The sequence below is a fragment of the Primulina eburnea genome, chromosome 9 (genome assembly GCF_022965805.1).
Source record: "Primulina eburnea isolate SZY01 chromosome 9, ASM2296580v1, whole genome shotgun sequence".
Classification (NCBI taxonomy): Eukaryota; Viridiplantae; Streptophyta; class Magnoliopsida; order Lamiales; family Gesneriaceae; genus Primulina; species Primulina eburnea.
This window is the reverse complement of record NC_133109.1, coordinates 17,879,003-17,886,693: the sequence shown is the minus strand read 5'-3', so window position 1 is coordinate 17,886,693 and position 7,691 is coordinate 17,879,003.

Sequence of the window (7,691 nt, the reverse complement as noted above, 5' to 3'; positions counted from 1 at the left end):
AGATATAAAAGCTCACGCTTATAAGTCTTATCAGTAGTATTCAAGACTACATTCTCGAACTTACATAGCACTTTGTAATTGTTGATAGATTTTCTAAGTTGTGCTAAAGATCAGTTACGATCTATAAAAATGTTGTATGCTAAGAGTTTCAGTTTTGGCAAAGTGATAAGTCCAAACTGAAGTGGGTCAGTACAGTGTCGTGTATTTGATCAAAGTCTTTTAGTGGATATCCTATCTTCGTGATAGAAGGGGTGACGTAGGAGTTATCAATTCTCCAAACATCCAGAAACAAATTATGGTGTCATTACTTCAGTTATCATTTTCAGTCAGATACTCTATCTTTCAGTCAGTTAGTTTTCCGCAACTATTTTATTCAGTTTAACTGATTGTTATTGACCGAAGGGATATTCAGTTTCAGTTTGTAACAGAACTAAATTTATATTGTCGAAGAATATTTTAAATTCGAGCAGTGTTTATTCAACCCCCCTTCTAAACACTCTTTACTCGATTATCCGATCCTATCAAGTGGTATCAGAGCGAGTCATATCCTATCAAATATTATCTACACTTAAATTGTTCACTATGTCTTCATTCAACAAGATTCCTATGTTCTCAAGAGAAGACTTTGACAATTGGAAGATCAGGATGCAGGCTCATCTAGCTGCACAAGATGATGACATGTGGTACGTTATAACTGACGGACCCATGAAGATTTTGGAAGCCAATACAGCAGTTGCAATCACAGATGGGGCACCGCACAGAACTGAAAAGCCTAGAGATGAGTGGACTACTGAGGACAAGAGGAAAGCAAATCTAGATAATGTAGCAAAGGACATATTGTACAAAACACTGGACAAAGTAACGTTTAGTAAAATCAAGATGTGCAAGAAAGCCAAAGAGATTTGGGAGAAGTTAATTCAGCTTTGCGAAGGCAACGAACAAACCAAAGAAAACAAACTTTCTGTTGCCGTGCAGAAGTTCGAAAACATCAGAATGAAATTTGGAGAAACGATGCATTAATATGATGAAAGAACCAGCTGCATCATCAACGAACTAAATGCACTTGGAAAGGTGTATTCAAACAAAGAAGTTGCATTGAAAATAATCAGAGGTCTTCCCAAGGAATGGGATGTGAAAACCATGGAAATGAGGGAGTCTAAAGATCTGAACAAAGTTGAACTCCATGACCTATTCGCTGACTTGAAAGCATATGAGTTTGAACTGCAAACTCGAGAGGGAGAACCATCACTCCCAGCAGCTACTACTGCCTTAACTGCTGTAAGAACAGAACCAACTGGTTCAGTTGAGAAAGCTGCTGATCAACTAAGCAATGATGCCATGTCATTGTTCATTAAGAAGTTTGGAAGATTCATGAGGAAGAATCAAGGGAATTTTCAGAAGCAATATCAAAGAAACAACTCCAGAGATGAATCAAATGCATGCTACAACTGTGGCAAACCAGGTCATTATATTGCTGACTGTCCCAAACCTAAGAAGGACAGTCAAGTTTCAACTGAAAGAAAGAAGAAAGTATATGAGCACAAGAAGAGATCTAAGGACGACAAGAAGCCTTACAGAAAGAAACATGAAGTACTCCTAGCTGAAGATAGCAAAGCCAAATGGGCAGACACTGACAGCGAGGAATCAGAACCAGAAACTTCATGCAGCTCTAGTGACGATGAAGAAGAAGTAAAATTTCTGATGGCTGCTAATACAGAACTAGAGTCCAGCATTCAACAGGTATTTGATTTTAGTTCAACTGATTTTACCAGAGAAGAACTTATTTCGACATTGCATGACATGGTTAATGAGTATCAAAAGCTTGCTTTATCGTTTGAAAAAGCCAGAGCGAAGCAAAATGATCCCAAAGACGATAAAACAAAAACTGATGAATCAGTTGATATGTTGAGTCTGAAAAGGGAAATTGCTGAGCTCAGAAATGAAAGAAGCAGGGATTAATTAATGATTCAAAAGTTGTTGCTTGAAAATTCAAAGCACGCTGAGCTTATTCAGGCTTGGAACAAATCGTCTGATGCTATAACTGATATACAGAATTCTCATAAATCAGTTACTGATAAAACTGGTTTAGGATTCTGTAGTAAAGATGATTCGTCTTCCAAAGATACTCAGCCAAAACTGAATATAAACAAAGAGAAATACATTCACTTTGTAAAATCAGTTATGGTACAAGAACAAGCTGAGCCGAGTAAACTGATTGAACAGCCAACTCAAAGTATGAACAAGGGGAAAAATTGTGGAATTGGTTATAGCCCAAAAGTTGTGATTGACACTCGAAGTCAGCAACCAAAAATTTTCAGCAAAAATTACTCAAATGGCTATTCAAATTACTACAACAGTAAGCCAGTTCAGAAAAGATACTGGCTGAACAATCAGTTGAAAAAGGGCAAATCACATGTTGTATCTCCTGCACACCGTACATCAAGCACACACAAACAGGGAAAGACCATCTGGAATATAGCAACTGGACAGTCAGTTAGATTGATCCAAGTCTGGATTCCTAAAGGACTAATCAACTTTGGACCCAAATAGAAAAAGGGGTACCAGAATCTTATCTTGTGTGTGATTGCAGGTAACATGTGGTGACCCGGGCTCTAAATCAATTCTATCTGGGAATAACTGGAGCTTTATTAAAAATGACGGGTCAAATTTTCGCTTTCTAACATTAAATCAATATTAACATAAAGCGTCTCATTTTTATTTAACATAAACATCAGTCAACAATCATTACATGTCGTGATCTAGTAGCCTTACTTGTTATACATGTTACAAAAACAACATAACATTTCTAGTATCAACATAAAACTACTAGTACAACATAAAAAGTCTTCTGCTACACCCGGCATCACCACGCTATCAACTCTCTCATCCTCGTCGTGACCCTGGTCCTGCCCCATCTGTTGCCATGCACACATACAGACACGACAACAGCCGGATAACTCCGGTGAGAATATATCCCAGTATAAAACATGGATGCATGCAATGTCATAAATCATGTACAAATGTGTAGCATAAATAAGTAACATGAATGTAAATCTAAACATGTATAAGAATACAAATCTGTATTCAACATTTAAATCTTGACTCGACTCTTTTCTAATCTAGGGATCCCGATGTGAATAAGACGGTCTGTCACCTACCCAACCACTCGGGGCAACGGTACGTCTTATTCCTAGACTTCGGTCAACTCTGTATCGAGGGTCTACACATATAGCAAATCTGCTCCTATGCGACGATACACCGAAAAATCTAGTTTTGGCAAATCTGCCAATATCTCCTATCTCAGGACTCGAGTATAAATCAATAAACAAAACATTACATAATCAATGTAATAACAATCTAGTATGTGATTTAGGAAAACTCGTATCAAATCTGAATCGAGTTGTGCAATCCTGAGACCACATGAATTATACCTTTCTTGTCGCACTGTCTGTCGAGATCTCGAGGTCGGAATGTCACTCTGTCAAAACTAATCTGAAATGACAATATAACAATGCATTCTATCAAGATATAACTCATATCAAAATCTTGTACAAGTCAATACTCCATCCTGGTAACAATTGACAGCATAACGGCGTATTTCTTTGATACCGTAACTAAATCTCAACATATAACAATATCATAACCTCATTAATCATCACAATAATCTCATTATCCCTTCAAAATCGGTACCCATCATACACATATAGGCTGGAATTCGAAATAATGGCATACGATATCCGAAAATCGATTCGATAGCAACTATATCAAGCTCAAGATATCAAGAACACATATCTTCAAGCAAATCATAACTTCTCCAACATATGAATTTCAAAACATGCTGGAAATGTAAGAAACTTACGTCCTTTCGTAGCCCTTGTCAAGAGGAACACGAATCTCTACTCGGATTTCAAATCGGATGGCAAATTGTTGCACAATCTAAATTCTAATATGCAAAAGCTTGAAGGAAATAAAGGGATTTCTCGGTGCTATCATGTTCTGAAATGAAGAAGAATCGAACAATACATATATATCTTGCATGCATTGTAACACATGTCTTATTCTTCAAAGGGCACGCATGACCGCGGGTGCGGTACACTAACAGCGCGGGTGCGCTATGCTCACGGCGAATTAATCTAAAATTTCAGCACTTAGACCGCGGGTGCGGTCCTTACATGACCGCGGGTGCGGTCTCACACCGCGGGTGCGGTCGAGTTAGCACCGCGGGTGCGGTGTCTGTTCGCAAAATTCCACTAATTTCTGTCACCTTCACCGCGGGGGCGGTAGTCTTAGCACCGCGGGTGCGGTGTGGCTTCGGCCCTGCTGCTCAAAATCTCATAATTGTGCATTCTAATCTATACAATTCCAACATCAATAGTATCGATAATTCTCGAGCCTTACATTTCTCCCCCTCTTAGACAGGAGTTCGTCCTCGAACTCATAAACCAGTAATCACGCAAGTATACACAAAACAGTAAAGTCAAAGTGGGAAGAAAGACTCACATCATAAGAATAGCTCGGGATGCCTCTGTCTCATCTCAGACTCCGTCTCCCAAGTTGCTTCCTCGATGCCACGACGATTCCATTGAACCTTCACCAGCGGCATAGTCTTGGTTCTAAGCTGTTTCTCCTTCCGATCAAGAATCTGTATCGGTCTTTCCACATAGCTCAGAGTATGGTATAACTCGGCTTCGTCAGTGTGAATGACATGAGAATCATCCGGCATATATTTGCGCAACATCGATACATGAAAAACATCTTGTATACCGGATAGTGAAGGAGGAAGAGCAAGTCTGTAAGCTCGATCGCCAATCTTCTCAAGGATTTCATACGGACCAACATATCTAGGAGACAACTTTCCTCGCTTGCCAAATCTGACAACGCCTCTGAAAGGTGAAATCTTCAGAAATACTCTGTCTCCCTGTTCGAATACTAACGGTCTGCGTCTAATATTGGCGTACTTCGCTTGCCTATCCTGTGCCGTCTTCATTCGCTTCTGAATGATCTTCACTTTCTCTGTCATCTCACGAATCATATCAGGCCCCAATTCTGGTATCTCAGATATATCATCCCAGTACAACGGAGATCTGCACTTCTTTCCATATAAAGCTTCGAACGGTGCCATGTCAATGCTAGTCTGATAGCTGTTGTTGTATGAAAACTCACACAACGGCAATGAATCTTGCCAACTAGTACCAAAATCTAGTACTACAGCTCTCAGCATGTCCTCTAAAGTCAGAATAGTCCGCTCTGACTGTCCGTCTGTCTGAGGATGATAAGCAGTGCTCAGGTGTAAAGTCGTACCCAAAGCCTGCTGCAAATTGTGCCAAAAGTGAGAAGTGAATCGTGGATCACGATCTGATACGATCGACTTCGGCACACCGTGCAATCTGACGACCTCTCTGACATACAACTCTGCCATCTGATCATGTCGATAGGTCATTCTGTACGGAATAAAGCAAGCTGATTTGGTTAATCTGTCAATGATGACCCAAATCGAATCACAGCCCCGGGATGATCTAGGTAACTTCGTCACGAAATCCATGGAAATGTGGTCCCATTTCCATTCAGGAACAGACAAACTCTGAAGTAAACCTCCGGGTTTCTTTCTTTCTGCCTTCACCTGCTGGCAGTTCAGGCACTTAGACACAAATTCTGCAATGTCTGTCTTCATTTGCTTCCACCAGAATTGTGTCTTCAAGTCATTGTACATCTTCCTGCCACCAGGATGAATGCTGAACCGACTACAATGGGCTTCTGACATGATCTGTCGTCTCAAATCTGAAACATCTGGTACCACTAGACGGTTATGCACATACAGAACAGAATCTCTGACCTGATATTCTGAGATATGACCAGCTCTGACCCTATCAATCGATCTCTGCACACTCGGATCAGTTCTTTGTGCTTCTTTGATCCTCAAAATCAGATCTGGCTCAATCTGAATCGCAGCAAGTCGCAACGGTCTACTTTCTGTATCAAATGTCAATCCAGACAAGCAACAATTTTCTACTAAACTCGATACACCTATAGTCGACAAGGACAAAGAACATACCTTTCGACTCAAGGCGTCTGCCGCTGCATTCGACTTTCCTGGATGGTACTTGATCTCGCAATCAAAATCTTTCAGCAGATCAAGCCATCTCGCTGCCTCATGTTCAACTCTGACTGAGAAAAGAGATATTTCAAGCTCTTATGATCGGAATAAATCTCGAATTTCTCGCCATACAGATAATGACGCCAGATCTTCAAGGCAAAGACGATCGCCGCCAATTCAAGATCATGAATCGGGTAACGAGTCTCGTGCGGTTTCAGCTGTCTAGAGGCGTACGCTATCACGTGCCCTCGCTGCATAAGAACACATCCTAACCCTCTGTGAGATGCGTCACAGTATACAACGAACTCACCTGTACCTGCAGGAATCGTCAAGACAGGCGCACTAGTCAGCCTCTTCTTCAGCTCTACAAAACTGGCTTCACAATCTTCGGACCACACAAATGGCATATTCTTCTGGGTCAACTGAGTGATAGGCTTCGCTATACTGGAGAAATCTCGGATAAAACGTCGATAATACCCGGCTAGACCCATGAAACTGCGTATCTCAGGCACAGAATTCGGTCTCGGCCAACTGATCACAGCCTCAACTTTACTCGGATCTACCGCAATACCATCTCCAGATATAATATGCCCCAAGAAGACAACCTGTCTCAGCCAGAATTCACACTTGGACAGTTTGGCATACAACCGCTCATTCCTCAAAGTCTTCAATACAATCCTCAGATGATCTGCATGCTCAGTCAAACTCTTCGAATACACCAAAATGTCGTCAATAAATACAATCACAAATTCATCTAAATAGCTCTGAAAAATATGGTTCATCAAACTCATGAAAACCGCTGCTGCATTCGTCAAACCGAAAGGCATAACAACAAACTCGTAATGTCCATACCTGGTTCGGAATGCAGTCTTCGGAATATCAACATCTCTAACTCGGAGCTGATGATACCCTGATCTCAAATCGATCTTCGAATATACCGAAGATCCTTGTAACTGATCAAACAGATCGTCGATGCGAGGCAAAGGATACTTGTTCTTCACTGTTGCCTTATTCAGCTGCCTATAATCAATACACAGTCGCATCGAACCATCTTTCTTTCTAACGAAAAGCACCGGAGCACCCCAAGGTGATACACTGGGTCTGATATATCCCTTGGACAGAAGATCCTCCAACTGTGCTTTCAACTCTTTCAGCTCTATGGGTGCCATCCTATACGGAGCTCTCGAGATAGGAACAGAACCGGGCATAAGATCTATGCTGAAATCAACCTCTCGAACTGGAGGCAACCCTGGAATCTCATCAGTAAAGACATCTGCAAACTCGCAAACCACTGGCAAATCTGCCAATGCTGGGCTCGACTTCAGTAGATCTACTGAATATACAAGAAAGCCCTCTGCTCCTCTCTGAAGCAATCTACTCATAGTCAGAGCAGATACTAAGGGAATCCGAGATCTGGAACCCTTGCCGTAAAACTTCCACTCGTCTGTCATTTCGGGTCTGAATCTGACAATCTTGTGGAAACAATCTACCGTGGCTCTGTACTTGGTCAACATGTCTATACCAACTATACAGTCAAAATCAACTAAACCAAGTACTACACAATCAAGATCAATCTCATGCCCCTCAAACTGAAGCA